Source organism: Colossoma macropomum, unplaced genomic scaffold, assembly GCF_904425465.1.
Source record: "Colossoma macropomum unplaced genomic scaffold, Colossoma_macropomum, whole genome shotgun sequence".
In the NCBI taxonomy this organism is placed as follows: domain Eukaryota; kingdom Metazoa; phylum Chordata; class Actinopteri; order Characiformes; family Serrasalmidae; genus Colossoma; species Colossoma macropomum.
Genome location: NW_023494793.1, coordinates 3,002,038 through 3,022,636, shown reverse-complemented (window position 1 = coordinate 3,022,636; position 20,599 = coordinate 3,002,038). Strand labels below are relative to the sequence as shown.

The following is a 20,599-nucleotide window of genomic DNA, read 5'->3' as shown; positions in this document are numbered from 1 at the left end:
AATGGTATCTTGTCAAGTGAAATGACTTGTATCTAGTCGATGTATCTAATATTTCCCATTTTGAGATGTCTGTGCACTTATTATAAGATTATCCATCTTATTTCTATAAATTATTTACTTGTTTTTGGCAATTTTATTAAGTAAAATGATCTCACCATACTGGCAGATAATTTAGCTGGTTTTAAGCTCATTTCTTAAAACAAGCACAATTATCTGCCAATATAGTGAGATAATTTTACTTAATAAAGTGACTTAGAACTAGTAAAAATGTCTAGAAATAAGGTAAATAATCTTAAAGTAAGCTTACAACAATCTCAACAGGAGAAATATTAGACTTATTGACTATAATTAAAGGGGAATTCCATCGATTTAGCAAAATTAATTAGTCATTTAATGGATTAGATGTAAACAAATCATTCAGAGTGGTTTGGTGTGAAATCAGAGCTTTCTAGGGAAAATTAGAGTCAGAATTGTTCACCACTGTAGTCGTAGGAACCAGATGTCGTTATGTCCGTGCTACAAAATCACCATTTTATCTGCTCTCCAAAATGACCAGTGAACTCTCCACCCTGCACTCGTTTTGGAGACTGCAGAGCCGCAGATTTACGCACCCTGCAGTTTCACTCCAGCAGAAACTGGAATCATGGTAAGAAACGTTTGTGAGTGAAGTACATTAGTCGACGTTAGTCACCGAGCAGATATCACTGTTAGCCGTTAGCTTACAGACTGTCTAATACAGGCCACGCAATAAAGTAACTATCTATAGTGGAGTTGCAAGTGGTTTGTTGTTGAGACCAGCACTTTCCTTTTGCCCTGGGCTGCTCTGCATCGGCGCCGGCGGGTTCAGTCTGCCTCTCTCTCTTCTTTAAACCGCCGCAGCTCCTTTGTGTTTTCTGGTTCAAATCGATTTGGATCTACAACATTTTGGACACAGACCTCCTCAAAGTCCTCCACATAATCTGCCATCTTCCAAAATTGGTAAGAAATCCGTAAAAATAAACTGTAAACAGAAGCTGCTGCTGCTGAACGGCTGTAGCTACAGGCAGTAACTATGAACGCACGTTAGCTCGCGTACTGATCTCAGTGGAGATGCGGTTTTTGAGAGGAAACACAGAACTAATCCTGGAATAAACGTTCATGCTAAAAATAATTTTTAGGCCAAAACTTTATACCAAAACTATCACAAAACAGGGTATCAAGCAGTGCATTCATAACCATTTTGTGTAATAACTTAACGGGATGCAGCTTTTAGAGCCATTAAAGGCTTCAGACGTCTGGTTCCTAGTACTGTAATGGTGAACAGTTCTGACTGTAAATTTCTCTAGTAAGACACATTTCACACCAAACCACTCTCAGTGATTTTGCTTACATTGAAACCATTAAATGATTAAGTAAAATTTGCAAAATCAGTGGAGTTCCCCTTTATCATTTTACTTGACCAGATACAGTTTTTTGCAGTGCATTTAAGTATTTAAGATGCTTTCACTTCATTTTTTGCAATGAATCACATGCTTATTTGCACTGATATCAAACATTATGGCATCTGTCATAACAGGTCCGGTACTGATAACATGACACATATTAATATGAGCTCATTTAAAGCAGGTTCAGTTACGACAGTTAGGGTTAAACAAGACGTAAGTGCTGCTGAAGCACCTGACGCCTCAATTCCTCAATGACCTTAAGTGTTTAATCCCTGCATTTCCCTCCTACACATGATTCCATAAGCCAGCCTGAGGGTTTGGGGGCAGAAATGACCGTTTATTAAAGGATACATACAGTCGCGTGTAAAAGTTTTGTGTGCCCCAGTCGAAATTCCATGCTTTTGTTGATTTTCTGAGTGTGAATATGCTGATTGGGTGGGGCTAAACTACCACAGGCTTGACTGGTGGTGCTAAACCAGAACGCAGATAACAGAATGCGTCCATGAAAATGTGCTCATGGTTGTGACATCACAAACCTGATTTCAAAAAAGGCTGATTTTACAGCTCAATTTTCATAACATTGATGTCCAAAATATCACAAAAGGACTTACAGGAGAATGCAAACACATTCCTAACGTTTAGTTTAATGTGAAATGTTTTTATTCCAAGTCATTTTGGGCCACTTTTATTGGTCCATCCATCATGATTTTTAGCCAATGTAAGAAAAAGTAGCTGTTTTCAGACGTCAAACAAGAAAAAATGGAAAAAATCGGAAGGGGAAGTGAAACGTTTAACAGGGTCTGTTTTAAAAAAGCAGAGAAATTCAGTTTCTTATAATATGAGACTTAAAAAGCATTTAAACTGACAACTGAGAACCTGATGACGCTGAACAGACTATCGCTAAATGATTTTTATTATAATAGTAAACAATCCCTCCAGCTTTGGACAGACAGAGAGAGAGGGAGAGAGACAGGGAGAGAGAGAGAGAGAGAGAGAGAGAGAGAGGGAGAGAGAGAGAGAGAGAGAGAGAGAGAGAAGGGTAGAGAGAGCCCTGCAGTACCAAGAGTTGAGCAAAGACAACAGTCCCCTCACTCAGCTGGTCCTGAAGCAGAGTTCAACACAAACACACACTAACACCTCACTAACACCCCACCAACACCCTGCTAACACCTCACTAACACACACTAACACTCACTAACACCCCACCAACACCCTGCTAACACCTCACTAACACACACTAACACTCACTAACACCCCACCAACACCCTGCTAACACCTCACTAACACACACTAACACTCACTAATACCCCACTAACACCTCACTAACACCTCACTAACACACACTAATACCTCACTAACACACACTAACACCTCACTAACACCCCACCAACACCCTGCTAACACCCCACTAACACACACTAATACCTCACTAACACACACTAACACCTCACTAACACTGACTAACACCCCACTAACACTCACAAATACCTCACTAACACTGACTAACACCCCACTAACACTCACAAACACCTCACTAACACTGATTAACACCCCACTAACACACACTAACACCCCACTAACACACACTAACACCCCACTAACACACACTAACACCTCACTAACACCTCACTAACACACACTAACACCTCACTAACACACACTAACACCTCACTAACACACACTAACACCCCACTAACACACACTAACACCTCACTAACACCTCACTAACACACACTAACACCTCACTAACACCTCACTAACACACACTAACACACACTAACACCTTACACACAGCTTAAACAGAATTATCTCACCTATTGGGAAACCGAGTCAGACTCACAGAGTAAAATGCAGTGTTATTTGGTCCTAAAACGTCAGTACAGCATAGCAGATTATCTGACCACACTGTCTGACCCTAAACTGAGGTCCACCTTGACGAGGTACAGACTCAGTCAGCACCACCTGGCCATAGAGACGGGCAGACACAGGAAATCTTGGCTACGGAAAGATCAAAGACTGTGCCAGAAGACAGAGACAGAGAGAGAGACAGAGAGAGATGGAGAGAGACAGAGAGAGTGAGAGACAGAGAGAGAGAGAGAGAGAGAGAGAGAAGAGAGATGGAGAGAGAGAGAGAGAAAGAGAGAGAAATGAAGAGAGAGAGAGAGATGAGCAGTGTGAGCTGTTTACTGTCTCCAGTGATTCGCTGGGAAATAAAGGGCTGTAATGTGACAAATCACTTTTCATTCATTCAGTCTGAAGAGGTCGGCGGATTATAGAGTGGGTCTGAACCTGCGGCTCAGTGGACTGTAAAATACCTGCTGCTTTGCTAATACACAGCGATAAAGCTGTCAGCCTGGAGTCGAGCCATCAGCTCCTCCCTCCCACACCACAAATCCACTGATAAACCTGTGAGGAATACTAAACCGCGCTCCAGCGCTGTCATCGCTCAGCTATTCCACAGAGGATCTCACCGAAACACCCACTCAACAGGAGAGATTCCCTGAGTCTCAGTTCAGGATCTCTGCACTGTGTTCAGTACTAACACGCAACAACTAGTTACATTTTGGGAATTGCTTGCAACTTGGCAATGACACAAAGCAACTTTAAAACAATCAATACCAGAGTTAACCCTGCTCCGCTGAAAATCCCTGCTTGTCTGGTTCTGACTTTAGCTGGCCACCTAGCATGGTCATGCTGGTTGACCAGCATACTAGCATCCAAAACATGAGCACAGTGCACTGTATATGCTGGTCATTAGCTATGCTAGTTTTTTCAAGCAGGTGTAGATACCACTAGAGCTAACAACAGAGCTAACACTAGACCTAATACCAGAGCTAATGCTATTGCTAGCACTGTAGCCAATGCTAGAGCAAGCACAAGAGGTAACAACACCAGAGCTAATAGTAGAGGTAGCATTATGGCTAAAACCAGAGCAAACACTAGAGCTAACCCTAATGCTAACACTAGCAAACTGGCTAACGCTAGAGCAAACAACAAAGCTAACACTAGAGCTAACACCAGAGCTAACACTAGAGCTAAAACTAGAGCTAAAAGTAGTGAACGGCTAACACTAGAGCTAACAGCAGAGCTAACACTATACCTAACACAGCTAATGCTAGAGCTAACATCAGAGCTAAAAACACTAGAACTAATAACAAAGCAGGTGTATATACCACTAGAGCTTGCACTAGAGTTAACACCAGAGCTAACATCAGAGCTAACACTAGAGCCAACACTAGAGCTCTCACTAGAGCTAACACTAGAGCTAACACTAGAGCTCTCACTAGAGCTAACACTAGAGCTAACATTAGAGCTAACACTAGAGCTAACACTAGAGCTAACATTAGAGCTAACACTAGAGCTCTCACTAGAGCTAACATTAGAGCTAACACTAGAGCTAACATTAGAGCTAACACTAGAGCTCTCACTAGAGCTAACATTAGAGCTAACACTAGAGCTCTCACTAGAGCTAACGTCAGAGCTAACACTAGAGCTAAAACTAGAGCTAACATTAGCACTAACACGAGCTAACACGAGCTAACATTAGAGCTAACACTAGAGCTCTCACTAGAGCTAACTTCAGAGCTAACACTAGAGCTCTCACTAGAGCTGACATTAGCACTAACACTAGAGCTCTCAGTAGAGCTAACCTCAGAGCTAACCCTAGAGCTCTCACTAGAGCTAACATTAGAGCTAACACTAGAGCTCTCACAGAGCTAACACTAAAGCTAACACTAGAGCTCTCACTAGAGCTAACATTAGAGCTAACACTAGAGCTCTCACTAGAGCTAACATTAGAGCTAACACTAGAGCTAAAACTAGAGCTAAAAGTAGTGAACGGCTAACACTAGAGCTAACAGCACAGCTAACACTATACCTAACACAGCTAATTCTAGAGCTAACATCAGAGCTAAAAACACTAGAACTAATAACAAAGCAGGTGTATATACCACTAGAGCTTGCACTAGAGTTAACACCAGAGCTAACATCAGATCTAACACTAGAGCCAACACTAGAGCTCTCACTAGAGCTAACACTAGGGCTAACACTAGAGCTCTCACTAGAGCTAACACTAGAGCTAACATTAGAGCTAACACTAGAGCTAACATTAGAGCTAACACTAGAGCTCTCACTAGAGCTAACATTAGAGCTAACACTAGAGCTCTCACAGAGCTAACACTAAAGCTAACACTAGAGCTCTCACTAGAGCTAACATTAGAGCTAACACTAGAGCTCTCACTAGAGCTAACATTAGAGCTAACACTAGAGCTCTCACTAGAGCTAACTTCAGAGCTAACACTAGAGCTAACACTAGAGCTCTCACTAGAGCTAACTTCAGAGCTAACACTAGAGCTAACACTAGAGCTCTCACTAGAGCTAACATTAGAGCTAACATTAGAGCTAACACTAGAGCTCTCACTAGAGCTAACATTAGAGCTAACATTAGAGCTAACACTAGAGCTCTCACTAGAGCTAACATAGAGCTAACATTAGAGCTAACACTAGAGCTCTCACTAGAGCTAACATTAGAGCTAACACTAGAGCTCTCACTAGAGCTAACATTAGAGCTAACACTAGAGCTAACACTAGAGCTAACATTAGAGCTAACACTAGAGCTCTCACTAGAGCTAACATTAGAGCTAACACTAGAGCTCTCACTAGAGCTAACATTAGAGCTAACACTAGAGCTAACACTAGAGCTAACATTAGAGCTAACACTAGAGCTAACACTAGAGCTAACACTAGAGCTCTCACTAGAGCTAACTTAGAGCTAACACTAGAGCTAAAACTAGAGCTAACATTAGAGCTAACACTAGAGCTCTCACTAGAGCTAACATTAGAGCTAACATTAGAGCTAACACTAGAGCTCTCACTAGAGCTAACATTAGAGCTAACACTAGAGCTCTCACTAGAGCTAACATTAGAGCTAACACTAGAGCTAACACTAGAGCTAACATTAGAGCTAACACTAGAGCTCTCACTAGAGCTAACATTAGAGCTAACACTAGAGCTCTCACTAGAGCTAACATTAGAGCTAACACTAGAGCTAACACTAGAGCTAACATTAGAGCTAACACTAGAGCTAACACTAGAGCTAACACTAGAGCTCTCACTAGAGCTAACATTAGAGCTAACACTAGAGCTAAAACTAGAGCTAACATTAGAGCTAACACTAGAGCTCATTGACTTACATTGAAAGTTAAGTATGCTTTTTTCCTTCTCCTGTAAAGTTACCATTTTGGAGATACGAGGTTTTCTCCCAACAACAGTGATATATTTCACATGAAGTCTGCAAAAACATGTGTTGACATATAATCACATGCTTTATCACTCATTTTGTCACGTTTTTAACAGGTGAAGTGTGCAAACACCATGTGTTTTATTATCATCTGAAATTAATGTGACTTTTTTGTAAGGGCAGCTAACCAGTAATGGAAGTGTTTTATCCCACCAATTAGCACGGTGCTAGCTGCACGCTAAAATCGTGGAGTCGTTCAGTGTCTCTAATAGTCTTAATTATGTGGATTCTGACACTGTATGACTCACTGTTATCTACAAACATGGACTAGAGTACATTAGCCTAGCTAAACACAGCGGTAGCGTCCCTCTTTTGTACTTTAGTCCATTTTTATAAGAGACCGAGTTCTGCAGAGAGAAGTGAGTTAGAGTCCATAACCTACTTTCGTCCAGAAAACACCCCCTCCGAGGCTCTGTGCGACACACGAGCGAGTTATTTCAGGATTTCACTCTGTTTCCATCCCTCAGGTTTGCTGATGCTTACAGACCAGCAAAATACAAAATCAGGGCCCGTCTGCTCTCATCAGTCCATCACAGGTAGACGGTCAGGAGGAGGAGGAGCTCTGGAGATCTGCCTTTGGTCGTTTCAGAGTGTCAACACTGACTTTTCAATCTTACTAATGTCTAGATCTTTAATGCTTTAGCCACACTGCAAAAATTATATAAACATCTTAATTGTTTTTAGTATCTCTAATACTTCTCATTATTATATTGTTGTAAGAATATTGTTAGATTATTTCACCCATTTCTATACATTTTTGCTTTGCATCTAGCAAAAATGTTTAATTACACTGGCAGATTACGGTACTAGTTTTAAGGAATGAACAAATCAAATCATCTGCCAGTGGAATAAAAGCACTTTAACTAGATAAAAATGCTTAAAACATGAAAAAATGTTGAGAAATAAGTGAAATTATCTTACAGTTTTTTTTTTACAACAGTCTCATAATGAGAAATATTAGAGATATTGACAACACTTAAAAGTTCTTCAGCGGTTCCTTAGTAAACGCACTGGTTCTATTTAGATTGCATGCTTAAATGGTTCTTTGCATGGTGGAATGGTTCTTCAGATAGATGGAGAATGTGTGTGTATATGGTTCTTTATAGAACCTTGTTGAAAATGGTTCTATATAGCACCAGAAAGTGTCTTCTGCTGTGACAAGCTTGACATCATAACAACAAAAGATTGCTTTTTGGTGCTACATAGAGCCATTTTCAAAAAGGCTGGTAAAGTTGTGTAATGCGAAAAAAAAACAAAAAAACACCTGCTGGTTGATTGGCAACAGGTCAGTAACATGATTGGGTATAAAGAGCATCTCAGAGAGGCGGAGTCTTTCAGAAGTAAAGATGAGGAGGGGTTCACCACTCTGTGAAAGACTGCACCATCAAATAGTGCAACAATTCAAGAATAACATTTCTCAACATAAAATAGCAAAGAACTTTTGTTTTTCATCACCTACGGTACATAATAACATTAAAAGACTCAGAGAATCTGGAGAAATCTCTGTATGTAAGGGACGAGGCCAAAAACCAGCATTAGCTGGCCGTGATCTTTGGGCCCTCAGGCAGCACTGCATTAAAAACAGACATGATTCTGTAGTGGAAATCACTGCATGGGCTCAGAAACACTTCTGAAAACCACTGTCTGTGAAAACAGTTCATCACTGCATCCACAAATGCTAATTAAAACTCTAAAATGCAAAGAAGGAACCAGATATAAACAGGATCCAGAAATGCTGCCACCTTCTCTGGGCCTGAGCTCATTTAAAATGGACTGAGGGGAAGTGGAAAAGTGTCCTGTGGTCTGACGAATCAACATTTGAAATTCTTTTTGGAAATCATAGACACTGCGTCCTCCGGGCTAAAGACCACTCAGCTTGTTATCAGTGCACAGTTCGAAAGCCAGTATTCATGATGGTATAGGGGGCATTAGTGCACATGGCATGGGTGACGTGCACATCTGTGAAGGCACCATTAATGCTGAATGGTATAAACATGTTTTGGCAACATATGCAGCATCCAGTTTAGCACCCAGACTCTTTTAATATGGAGCGATGCTGCTGTAATACATGCAGAATGTGGTTTGACATTGTCTTGCTGAAATAATCAAGGCCTTCCCCTGAAAAATCAGACAGGTGTATAAGCCTTTACTCCTCACGACTGTGGGATCATAGCTGAGCCGTGCTAGCTCCTATAGGCTAACCACCTAGCTGAGCACAGCAGTTGAGTGTAGAAAACAATACAGTGAAACAGCGTATAGAACGTTGACTCCATCACACCCATTTACACGCTTATGCTAAAAGTGCAGAGACGAAGACCCTTTTCACATTTCTGCTGTTTTCGGCTGGCGGTACTCGTTGCTCGGTTATGCCGCTTCCGCTAAACAGCTACAACAACAACGCTGGCCGAGTAGAAGAATAAGAGCTTCTGAGGCACAGTAGCTCAGTTTCAATGGCCTCTCAGCTGACGATGAGTGTTGATGTTTATGTGCTAACGAGTTTTCTGTTAGCAAGTTGTTTCAACATCTCCAGCTAACATGGCTGATGCAGCTTTTTGGTCGCAGTTGTTTTCACCTATTTTCCGAAAAGAGCCCTACTGAAAGAAACAGCACAGATCAGCAAGCGTTTCATGCTGGTCTAAGCTGGTCTATGTTGGTTTATGCTGGTCTAGTTCTGGTCTGGATCTGGTTTAGCATACCAGCATCAAAACACAACATATCGCTGCTGTCAGAACAAAACCTCGTATCTCTATTTTTGTCGTTTTTCTGTTTTTGACATAATTCGAAAATGCCAGTTGCTCTTTACATCGTGTGTAAATTGTCATGATGAATGGACCAAAAAAAAACGACCCAAAATGACTTGGAAAAAATTCTGGTTCCATTGACTTACATTAAAAGTGAAGTATGTTTTTTCCTCCTCCTGCAAAGTTACCATTTTGGACATATGAGGTTTTCTTCCAGCAACAGGGCTATGCTGATTTTGGTGGTGACCAGCCATGCTGGTCTATGCTGTTTTTTTTTCTAAGAGGGAGACTATTATTTTGAAATGTTCTGAAACTGTAGAGCAGAAAAAGAAGAAAGGAGATGTAAGTCATCCGAAATGATTAGCTCTAACTTACACTAGTGCTACCAATAACGTTACAGTCTAGCTGTGTTGTCAGAGAAACCATTAAATGTGCCGACTGACTTGCCTAACATTGGCTAGGGTTAACATTAGCTGTTGTCATCATAATAATAATAATAAAATGCATTTATTTATAATACATCTTTCATTTAGGTACAAATCTCAAGGTGCTACTAAGGTAAACTCAGTACAATGATGAAAGCATTACATTTAGAAAATGACAGCAATAGCCAAAATTAAAAATAATAAATTATTAATTATTGCTGAAGTTGTGACAGGATTTTAGCTAAAAGCTCACCGAAGTGAACATCAGACCTTATTCAAAATAATAAACAGAGTGAAACAGTAAGTCAGTGAACCGCCGCAGAACAACAGGCCTGCAGTCTTTCAGGACTTGACTTTGTTGCCCTGATGCTAAGCTAGCTCCTTTAGCTATAGTTAAATCTGAAATATAATCTCAAATCTAAATCTCAAAATCTAATTCTACCGTCCACGGATGCATATAGAATGCATCACTATATGCATTGAATCTAAGAGTCTAATGTAAAGTCTAAAGCCAGCTCTCTGTGGATGTGAAAGCAGGCAGCTCGCTAACTTAATGTAGACCGCTCTGCATTAGCACATGTATGAGTGTGGGGGGCTCCAGTTACACCCAACGCTGCTGAAAACAGAGCTCCACCCTTGGTTGGAACAGGGCATTATTTCAGGCCTGGTTTCTCCTCCCGCGTCTCTGTGCATGCCGCTGCATGTCCTCTCCTTCATGCTGTTTGCATTGCAACAGTATCTTTACTGCGGACCCGCGGAGGTTTCTGTCAGGCATGGCGAGACATGCTTATGAAACACAACCGGGTGCTTCACCACATTACAGGGTTGGCTTAAGTACAGAATTCTGGCAGAAAACATGCTCTGAACTGATAAATGATTGTAATGTGGGTGTGTTATTTACCTAGAATCCACTGAAACAGCTCAGCGGTAGATTTATTAACTCAGTCTTTGACAGCAGCTCTTACAAATGTTTAGAAATCACAAGGATGAAAAATGTCTGTAGGAGTCGTGTTTGTTGCTGTATGCGCTGTAAAATTCGAATAATCTTACATTATGTATAGTATTATTTAAGACTTTATATAGAAATAAATAAATAAACATATTTATTTATATATATAAAATCTGAACAAAACCTAGTTTCCCCAAAAATGAAAGGAAAGGAAAAACTTTCTTAGCTTAACATTAAGTTAATGCACCAAGTCATAATTCTAGGTCAATTTGGATCATATCTATTGGTCTGTTCGTCATGACATTTTGAAATGATGTATGTATGTATATATGTGTATGTGTATGTATGTATCTATGTATCTATGTATGTATCTATCTATCTATCTATCTATCTATCTATCTATTGACCTATATACATAGCAGACCAATAGAAATGATCCAACTTATGACTTAGAATTATGACTTGGTGCATTAACTTACTGTTAAGAAAGTCCTGTAAGTTAAATCCGCTGCTGTTGGAAGAAAACCCTTTTATCTCCATTTTTTTCATTTTTCAGTTTTTGACATAGTTTGAAAATGCTTGTTGCCCTTTACACTGTGTGTACATTTTATGAAGAATGCACTGAAAGTAATGACCCATAATGACTTGGAAAATATTCTGGTTCCATTGACTTACATTAAAAGTGAAGTAGGTTTTTTCCTTCTCCTGTAAAGTTGCCATTTTGGAGATACGAGGTTTTGTTTCACAACAGCAATATATGCATATATATATATATATGTATATATATATATATATATATATATATATATATAAAATAACAAAACCTTGTATCTCTAAAATTACTTTTAATGTAAGTCAATGGAACCAGAATATTTTCCAAGTCATTATGGGTCATTACTTTTGATCCATTCTTCATAAAATGTACACACAGTTTAAAGGGCGACAGGCATTTTCGAACTATGTCAAAAACTGAAAAATGATACAAGGTTTTCTTCTGACAGCAGCAATATATATATATATATATATATATATATATATATATATATATATATATATATATATATATCATTAGACATTTTGTCTGTTTCTGTTGGTTCAGTTATCATATAATTTTGATACAAAGCACAACTAGTGTTTTACAATCATCTGAAAAAATAAAAGACATGAATAAATTTCTTTTTTTATACATATAATGTATAACAATGTAAGCAGGTTTTATTGTGAGAGGACAACGAACGGTATAATCAGTACTGAATAACATCCAACACGCTACTGTAACCTGAATGCAGGTGTAATTTTGATTAACAGTATTTTTCTATATAAGGCAAAAGCACAACAGTCACTCTCACCAAAGCCAACATCACAGATGATAAAGTATATTCGAGCATTTTTACCTCTCACTGTAGTTTCTCTCTCTGATCTGGGCTGTTTAGTCGAATACGGAGTCTCAGCGTGGCTTCTTTTCTCTACGTGTGTAGAGTTTCTCAATCCTCCTCTCCCTCTCGCCCGGCTTCACTCCCTCACTCTACCTCTCTCTTTCCTCTCCTTTAGCACACGCCCTCCTCCCGTCTGCTCCGTCTGCCTGTCTCCTGCTCTCCCACTCTCTCTGTCACTCTCTCTGTTCTTCTGTCTCTCCTATGTTATGATACATGACAAAATCTGAACATAAAAGCTCATTTAAAGGGGAATTCCACTAAAATTTCAAAATTTCTACCTTGGTTAAGATATGAAAAGAAACATACCGAGTCAGAATAGTTCACAGTGGTGGTGATAGGAACCAGACGTCCACCTCCTCCAGAAAGTTACTACATGAAATGGTTATGAATTCACTGCCTGATGACTGAGACACTGTTTTATGATAGTTTTGAGAAGATTAATGCATTAAAATCCTTTCTGCTGTTGCTATTGCTGCTAATAGGCTACTATGCAGAATGTATTATATTAAATTATGTAATCACATAAAATAGCTAATAAGCTAGACCATATGGGAATCTGATATATGGCCATATTTGCACATATATCATACAGGGTCAGGCATATATTTCAAAATATATGCACATATATGTTACGTAGCTTTATATAAGTACCCTGCATATACACTCACTGACCACTTCATTAAGCCCACCTCCTTATTTCTACACTCAGTGTCCATTTTATCAGCTACACTTACTATATAGGTGCACTTTGTAGTTCTACAGTTACAGACTGTAGTCCATCTGTTTCTCTGATACTTTGTTAGCCCCCTTTTACCCTGTTCTTCAGTGGTCAGGACCCCCATGGACCCTCACAGAGCAGGTACTATTTGGGTGGTGGATCATTCTCAGCACTGCAGTAACACTGACGTGGTGGTGGTGTGTTAGTGTGTGTTGCGCTGGTCTGAGTGGATCAGACACAGCAGTGCTGCTGGAGTTTTTAAACACCTCAGTGTCACTGCTGGACTGAGAATCGTCCACCAACCAAAAATATCCAGCCGACAGCGTCCTGTGACCACTGATGAAGGACTGGAGGATGACCAACACAAACTGTGAAGTCAGATATTCACCAGCTTCTTGTTTGAATTTTCCTGTTCCACCTTAAATGGTGCAGCAGTTACATTCTGGCACTTCAGGCGTCAGAACTGCTGGACTATTTAAGGTGGAACGGGAAAGTTAGCTAGCTAGCTACCGAGACATTAGCATACTATTAGCGATTTTTTTATGCTTGTTATGAAGAAAACGACCATAATACACTGAAATGACATTAAACAAAGATAAAACAATGATTATCGTAATTTTTTAACGGAGAAAATTCTCACATTTGTGGGTTTCTTTGGTCTCTTGTTCTCTATCCTGTTGGTTTTTTTCTTTTTTTCATAACACTCTGTTTGGAGTCTCTGTTTGGAGGGTCATGTAGCTCTAACACTTCACCCTCCCCCTCTATCTCAACAAGAATCAGGACACCCTACCCCTAGACATGAACATGCAAACAGAGGGCTAAGGGCTCAGTGGTAGGGGTGAGATGGGACTGGCCCTAAGTGATGAAAAGTAGCACTACGCTAATACACAGCTTAACCACCAGGGGGCCGTCTGGAAGACGCTGTGGAAAAGCCAGTGGGCCGCCAGCTTTGCCATCAGTGCTCCAACAGTGACCCACTATCCTCTCGCTATGTGGGTAGCTATTTAGCTAATAATGTGCTTTAAGAAACTATTTCAGGTCAAGTTTTAGGTAAAGTAGACTGCATGTTTACAAGTTTCACTTTCATTTTTTTAGAAAATAATTTTAGGCGTTTATTAGTCTTGTTTAATGTAAGTGTATCTCAGAAACTGGAAGTATCTGTGCTAGTGCTACTCATCTGATTTAAAGCAGCACTATGTAGTATTTTTGTTAAATCTGAAAGAGTTTATAGAGAAAAGAATTCACAAAATATGGTGAGTGTGTGCTGCTGCGAGTCACCCCGTAAAGCGTGAAATAATCATTTAAAAGTCAGTGTGTCACTGTGACAAGTTTGGTAGGACTTTTTCGGACTATGTCTTATATTTTTATGTATTAACGTCACACACAGACTCAAAAAGAAGGTCCAGCTCAATGTTTAGGCCTCAAATGGTCTCAAAATCATTATGATCATCACTGATGATGATGACAATAGTAGATGATTCACTCACATCCACACAGAAGTTGCATCCTTCACCAAGTTTAGACTGAGTTCTCTTCGAATTGTCTTCCAATGCACTCGCAAAAGTCAGATTCATCAATTTGTGGGGGTCTGAGGCACAACTGATGTTGCAAAATGTTGTTTGACACATTGCGTGCAATTACACATTTCCACCAGAGAGGGCTCCAAATCCCCAAATCTTACATAGTGTTGCTTTAACCTAATCATTGAAAGCGAAACTTTTTTTTTGGTCCTCCATGCAGATCCAGCATAAAATGAGAACTGAAAGAAACAGAAACAGAGTAAATAAACCTGTCATAACAGAAATAACAGTTAAGAATCAGTGTCATTATTCAGCCTCTCCACAGCTGACTAAACATGGTGTCTTTGCCCTTGGAGTCACCCAGTTTCTTTGTATTGGCGGTAAAGTGAGATGATACTCAGCCTCCCAGGAGCCGCTTCATAATGGGGCCACTCTAGTCTGGACACACTGTCATCTATTAGCAGTCTGACCTCCAGAAAGGACTGCTGCACTGTCTGTATGCTTTCCTAGCAGCAGTGTCCTTCAGAGAGGATGGATACCAGCTCAGTGTAATGGGACATCTCGAGCATGTGGCCACCTCAGCACTTCAGTCCAGTTCAAAGTCATTACACACATCATTGCTGCCCCAAAAAAAATGTATTTCCATTTTTGTCAATTTTTAGTTTTTGACATAGCAAAGCAGCTGTCCTTTACCTGAACAGTTCCTGAGAAATGCACCAATAGAAATGCTACAAAATCACTTCTCCTCTAAAGTCACTATTTGGACAGTGATGATATGCCATGAGGTGTCCAGTATATGAAGCAGACGTTTGATCCATTAGCAAGACAAACACTAAACTTGCTCAAACATGTGTTGCCGTAGAAAAATATCAGCAGCAATAACAATAAATAGAGACAGTGACTATAGTAAGGTCTCAAAATTGGATGACAAAAATACACAGAACAAATTTATACAAATAATATATTTTTCTGGAGGGATATACACTGTAGATTTTTTGTTTGGCTGCATTACAAAATAATTCAGTAAATTAACAGAACAAAAATGTGAGTTTTAATGTTTTACAATCTTTCACAGAAATAAACAATAATTTAATAACATTAGACAAAAAATATATTAAGCTGCTTTAACAGATGTTACTGCAAACACATGTATTCATGAGCTCCTTCTGGTGTGGGTTCACAGTGACTTGCATGCTTACTGTGCTCCCTGCTGGGGGAACTTTAGACTGCAAGCGATTTTTTTAAAAGCCACGCCCACAAGCTTTACCTGTCGTTGTTGTCCAAAAGAAAGAAAAAAAAGAATCTCTATTTTTTTGTGATGGTATGGAGCCCCGCTGGTGACATCCTGTATAAATAAAAATAATGTGTGGCCATGACTTAGTAAGGTGTGGGAACAAGATAATTATGTCATGGCTATGACTTATTAAGGTGTGAGAACAAGATCCTAAATTATGTCGTGGCCACGACTTGTCTTAACTCAGCAGCTGTCCTGTAAAATTTCATGATGAATGGACCAATAGAAATGCTACACAATTGCTTGGAATAAAATCTCTTTACATTGACTTACATTAAAAGTTTTTCTTTGGACAGTGACAATATTAAAAATTGAGATGTTTTCCACTGTTACAGAAGAGCCATAAACGCCTTTGGAAAACGATGTAGCATTATATTTTTATAATTTTCATAATTTAACTCATCTGATCTACCAGGGCACCTAAGCTGCTCAGAAAACACTGCACATGTTCCTCAAACAGTAAATCACAGGGTGGGAAACCCGCAGCAGAGACAGTGGGGCAGTTTACTCCACACTCCAAAGATGGTTCTTCAAGAGTTCGTGAGTAAAGACAAAGTTCCTATACAGAACCATGAACACTTAAAGAACCATTTGGATGATTAAAGCGGGGTTTACATTATGAAATGGTTCTTCAGATTGATGGTGTTGTACATGGTTCTATACAGAACCCTTTTGAAAATGATTCTTCAAGCTTTTTGCTGCTATTTACAACAATCTACAACACATTCTTCATTAGTCTGAAGAACCATTTCACCCTGCAAAGAACCAGTTAAGCATACAAAGGGTACTTTGAGTGTTCATGGTTCTATATATCAGTGTCTTTACTAAAGAACCCTTGAAGAACCATTGAAGAGTGGAGCATTAAAGGCGTTCACCATCCACACCTATAAGAACGTGTTGAGGATGTTCTGTTTGTGTCTTTGTTCTGCGGTGCTGGCAGCTCTGCTGTGAATGGCTGATGGAGGGCATTCATTTCAGACTGGGCTCATGTTGAGGCCTGTAGAGTTACTCAAGTACGCTTTGTTACAACATCAGCGTCGCCTGTGATCAGTTATGAAATGATGACGAACTCAGACGTCTCTGAAAAGGTGGCTGTGTCTCTGTGTGTTTGTGTGTACGAGGCTAAACCTGAGAATAAACCTGCAGCACCTGGACTTTTAAACAAAGAGCACCATCAATCAGAGCACCGGTTCCCTCCAGATGGTGCGCAAGTCACCTTTGTAACACAAACTTCTGTAACACCTCCAGCTCTCCTTTCTCTCTCTCTCTCTCTCTCTCTCTCTCTCTCTCTCTCTGTCTCTCTCTCTATCTTTCTCTGTCTCTCTCTCTCTCTCTCTCTCTATTTCTCTCTCTCTATATATAATCTGTCTCTCTCTGTCTCTGTCTCTCTCTCTCTGTCTGTCTCTCTCTCTCTCTCTCACTCACTCTTTCTCTCTTTCTCTCTCTCTCTCTGTCTGTCTTTCTTTCTCTCTCTCTTCCCCTGTCCTGTCTCTCTCTGTTTCTCTCTCTCTTTCTCTCTATCTCTCTATCTCGCTCTCTCTCTCTATATATATATAATCTGTCTCTCTCTGTCTCTCTCTCTCCCTGTCTCTCTCTCTCTCTGTCTCTCTCTCTCTCTATCTCTCTGTCTCTCTCTCTCTCTGACCTGGTGGAGCTTACTCTGCTGCTCATCACTGAAACACGCCTTTACTCACAGTGTATTGACACCACAGGGTCTGCACACTAATGATGGGTGTGGTTATTCAAATATATGCATATCCAAACTCATACTAGCCCTATAATAACTCTTCTTGCAGTTCTGCATTCAGATATTTTTAAATTAAAATAATCAAATTAAATATTTCTTTCCTGTAACTCTGTTATCAAGGTTAACTGTGTGTTTAAACGCAATATAAATGCTTTGATATTGACTTGCTTGCTCATTTTCATTTTATAATGCGCCAAATGTTTTCAGTGCTGACAGGTCTGGACTGCAAGCAGGTCAGTTTAGCACCTGGACTCTTTTAATACGGAGCAATGCTGTTGTAATACATGCAGAATGTGGTTTGTCATTGTCTTACAGAAGTAATCAAGGCCTTCCCTGAAAAAAATGTCGTCTGGATGGCAGCACATGTTGCCAAAACATGTATATATAGTTCAGCATTAATGGTCCCTTCACAGATGTGCACATCACCCATGCCATGTGCACTAATGCCCCCCTATACCATCATGAATACTGGCTTTTGATCTGTGCACTGATAACAAGCTGAGTGGTCTTTAGCCTGGAGGACCCAGCGTCCATGATTTCCAAAAAAATATATAAATTTTGTCAGACCACAGGACACTTTTCCACTTCCCCTCAGTCCATTTTAAATGAGCTCAGGCCCAGAGAAGGTGACAGCGTTTCTGGACCCTGTTTATATCTGGTTCCTTCTTTGCGTTTTAGAGTTTTAACTTGCATTTGTGGATGCAGTGCTGAACTTTTTTCACAGTCAGTGGTTTTCAGAAGTGTTTCTGAGCCCATGCAGTGATTTCCACTACAGAATCATGTCTGTTTTTAATGCAGTGCTGCCTGAGGGCCCAAAGATCACGGCCAGCAAATACTGGTTTTTGGCCTCGACTCTTACATACAGAGATTTCTCCAGATTCTCTGAATCTTTTAATGTTATTTTGTACCGTAGATGATGAAAAACAAAAGTTCTTTGCTGTTTTATGCCGAGAAACGTTATTCTTGAATTGTTGCACTATTTGCTCATGCAGTGTTTCATTACACAACTTTACCAGCTTTTTGTTGCCCCCCGTCCCAACTTCTCTGGAACATGCTGTTGCCATTAAATTCAAAATGGGCATATATTTAAAAAAAACCAATAAAATTTCTCAGTTTCAACATTTGATTTGTTGTCTTTGTAGTGCTTTCAATTAAATATAGGGGTTAAATGATTTGCACATCATTACATTTTGCTTTTATTTAAATTTTTCACAGCATCCAACTTTTCTTAAAATGGGGTTGTAGGAAATCAACTAGGGGCCTCAGGCCACTGCCCACTCAGGCACCATTTAAGGTGGAACAGGAAAATTTGAACAAGAAACTGGCAAATAGTGAGCCAACTTCAGGTTTGTCTAAATCAGAAAGGATTTGGATGTGTTAATAGCCGATCACCCAATCAATAAACACCGCGTTCTGATATGAAGACTGAAGATATGATGACTTTCACCATCTTTGGGGCCATCAGGACCCTGTTTGATGTCCTGGATCAATCATCTTCTGTGGTGTTTGAAGGGATGTGATCCCCTCAGGATATCAAACATTCTCCAACCATCTCCTCTGTATTTGGTGCCGTTTACTGAATAATAAGCCTTAGTGTGTAATCAGCCTGGGATTTTAAGGGGTTAACTGGGCAGTGAATGGGGCTCTGAAAGTGAACAGGGGTGTCTGACATGGTGCTGAAGTTTCTCGAGGCTGCCCCTAAACATTGCTGTGCCTCTCCGTCATTCTCTCTGTTTAAGCTTTGGTTCTGTGGGAGAAGGGCAGTGACCTTTAACCCCTCCTTGCTGCTTTGTAAATACGCCCCTGGCCTCGTCCCCCTCTGACCCCAGCGAGTGTGTGCTGAGTGAGAGGTCATCGGAGGCCCCTCAGATCCAAAACCAGCTCTGGATCTCTATCCTTTGGGTTTACAAACAGTCCTATACAGCGGAAAACTGAATTTTATTATAACATGCAAACGCTGTTTTGAGTTTTAAACCATGCAGCTCACTCCCCAGTCCAAGCAGCCCATATACACTGCAACTTGACTGTCTCGTCAAGTAAAATTATCTTAAACATCGTCAATAAGTAAAAATAATATTTCTCCTGTTGAGATTGTTGAATGCTTAATTTAAGACTATTTACCTCATTTATGGACACTTTTTACTTGTTTTAAGGGATTCTATTAAGTAAAATGATCTCACTATATTGGCAGATAATTTTGCTTATTGTAAGAAATGAGCTTGAAACCAGCAAAACTCTCTGCCGTCATAGTGAAATAAATTTACTTCATAAATTTACTTAAAACAAGTAAATAATGACTAGAAATAAACTGGATAATCTTATCATAAGTGCACAACCATCTCAAAAAGGGAAATATTAGATATATTGACTAGATTTAAGATCATTTCACTTGAGAATATATCATTTTTTGCAGTGTAGGCTAAACTAAGCAGCCTGTTTTGAATTAATCTTGGCTATGATGTCACAACCATGAATGTTTCCATTAAGGCTGTAGCAGTACAACATCAATGCCATAGTCAAACTCATCCCATACTGGATTGAGCATGTCGGGTGTCGCTGCACTCACGGCTCTTTCAGTGCGATTTCGGAGATCATCCAGTGTTGTGGAACCAACGACGAACGCTCTGAGCTGTTGGAGCTTCACTGCCCACAAAAATCACACTGCACAGTTATGACGGATTCACTCTTATTGAAGTGGAGAACGCAGAACGCTTTCTGCTCAGGGGTCTCATCTCCTCTCAGACTGAAGGGAGCCATCTTCCACTGACGGTCAGAAACTCTATGACCCCCTCTTTCAATTGGATTGTGATTGGTTCCTAAGCGCCTCACGGTTGTAAAAATATGGTGCTTTGAAATCAGATTAATCTTTTTGAATCACCCTGTACATTCAGCATTGCAGTGAAGAATGAGAAAGTAAAGGCAATCACAACAAAACAAGTGGTGAGAGGTGAAAGACGGAGTCTCCAGCAGGAATAACGGCTGTGTTCTGCTATTGGTGGCAGACGAGAGTGATTTATTATTAATGAATAAATGGGTAAATATGGAA

General features: G+C 39.9%; 1 protein-coding gene across 2 annotated transcripts in view; it reads right to left on the bottom strand.

Annotated features, from left to right (window-relative positions):
* lzts1 (leucine zipper, putative tumor suppressor 1) overlaps positions 1-12,433 on the bottom strand; it is a 48,153-nt gene extending 35,720 nt beyond the window's left edge. For both annotated transcript variants that reach the window (XM_036578203.1, XM_036578205.1), the window contains exon 1: positions 12,233-12,433. The gene's annotated coding sequence lies outside the window, so the exon portion shown is untranslated. The remainder of the gene's footprint in view (positions 1-12,232) is intronic.
* Between the last annotated feature and the right edge of the window lie 8,166 nt (positions 12,434-20,599).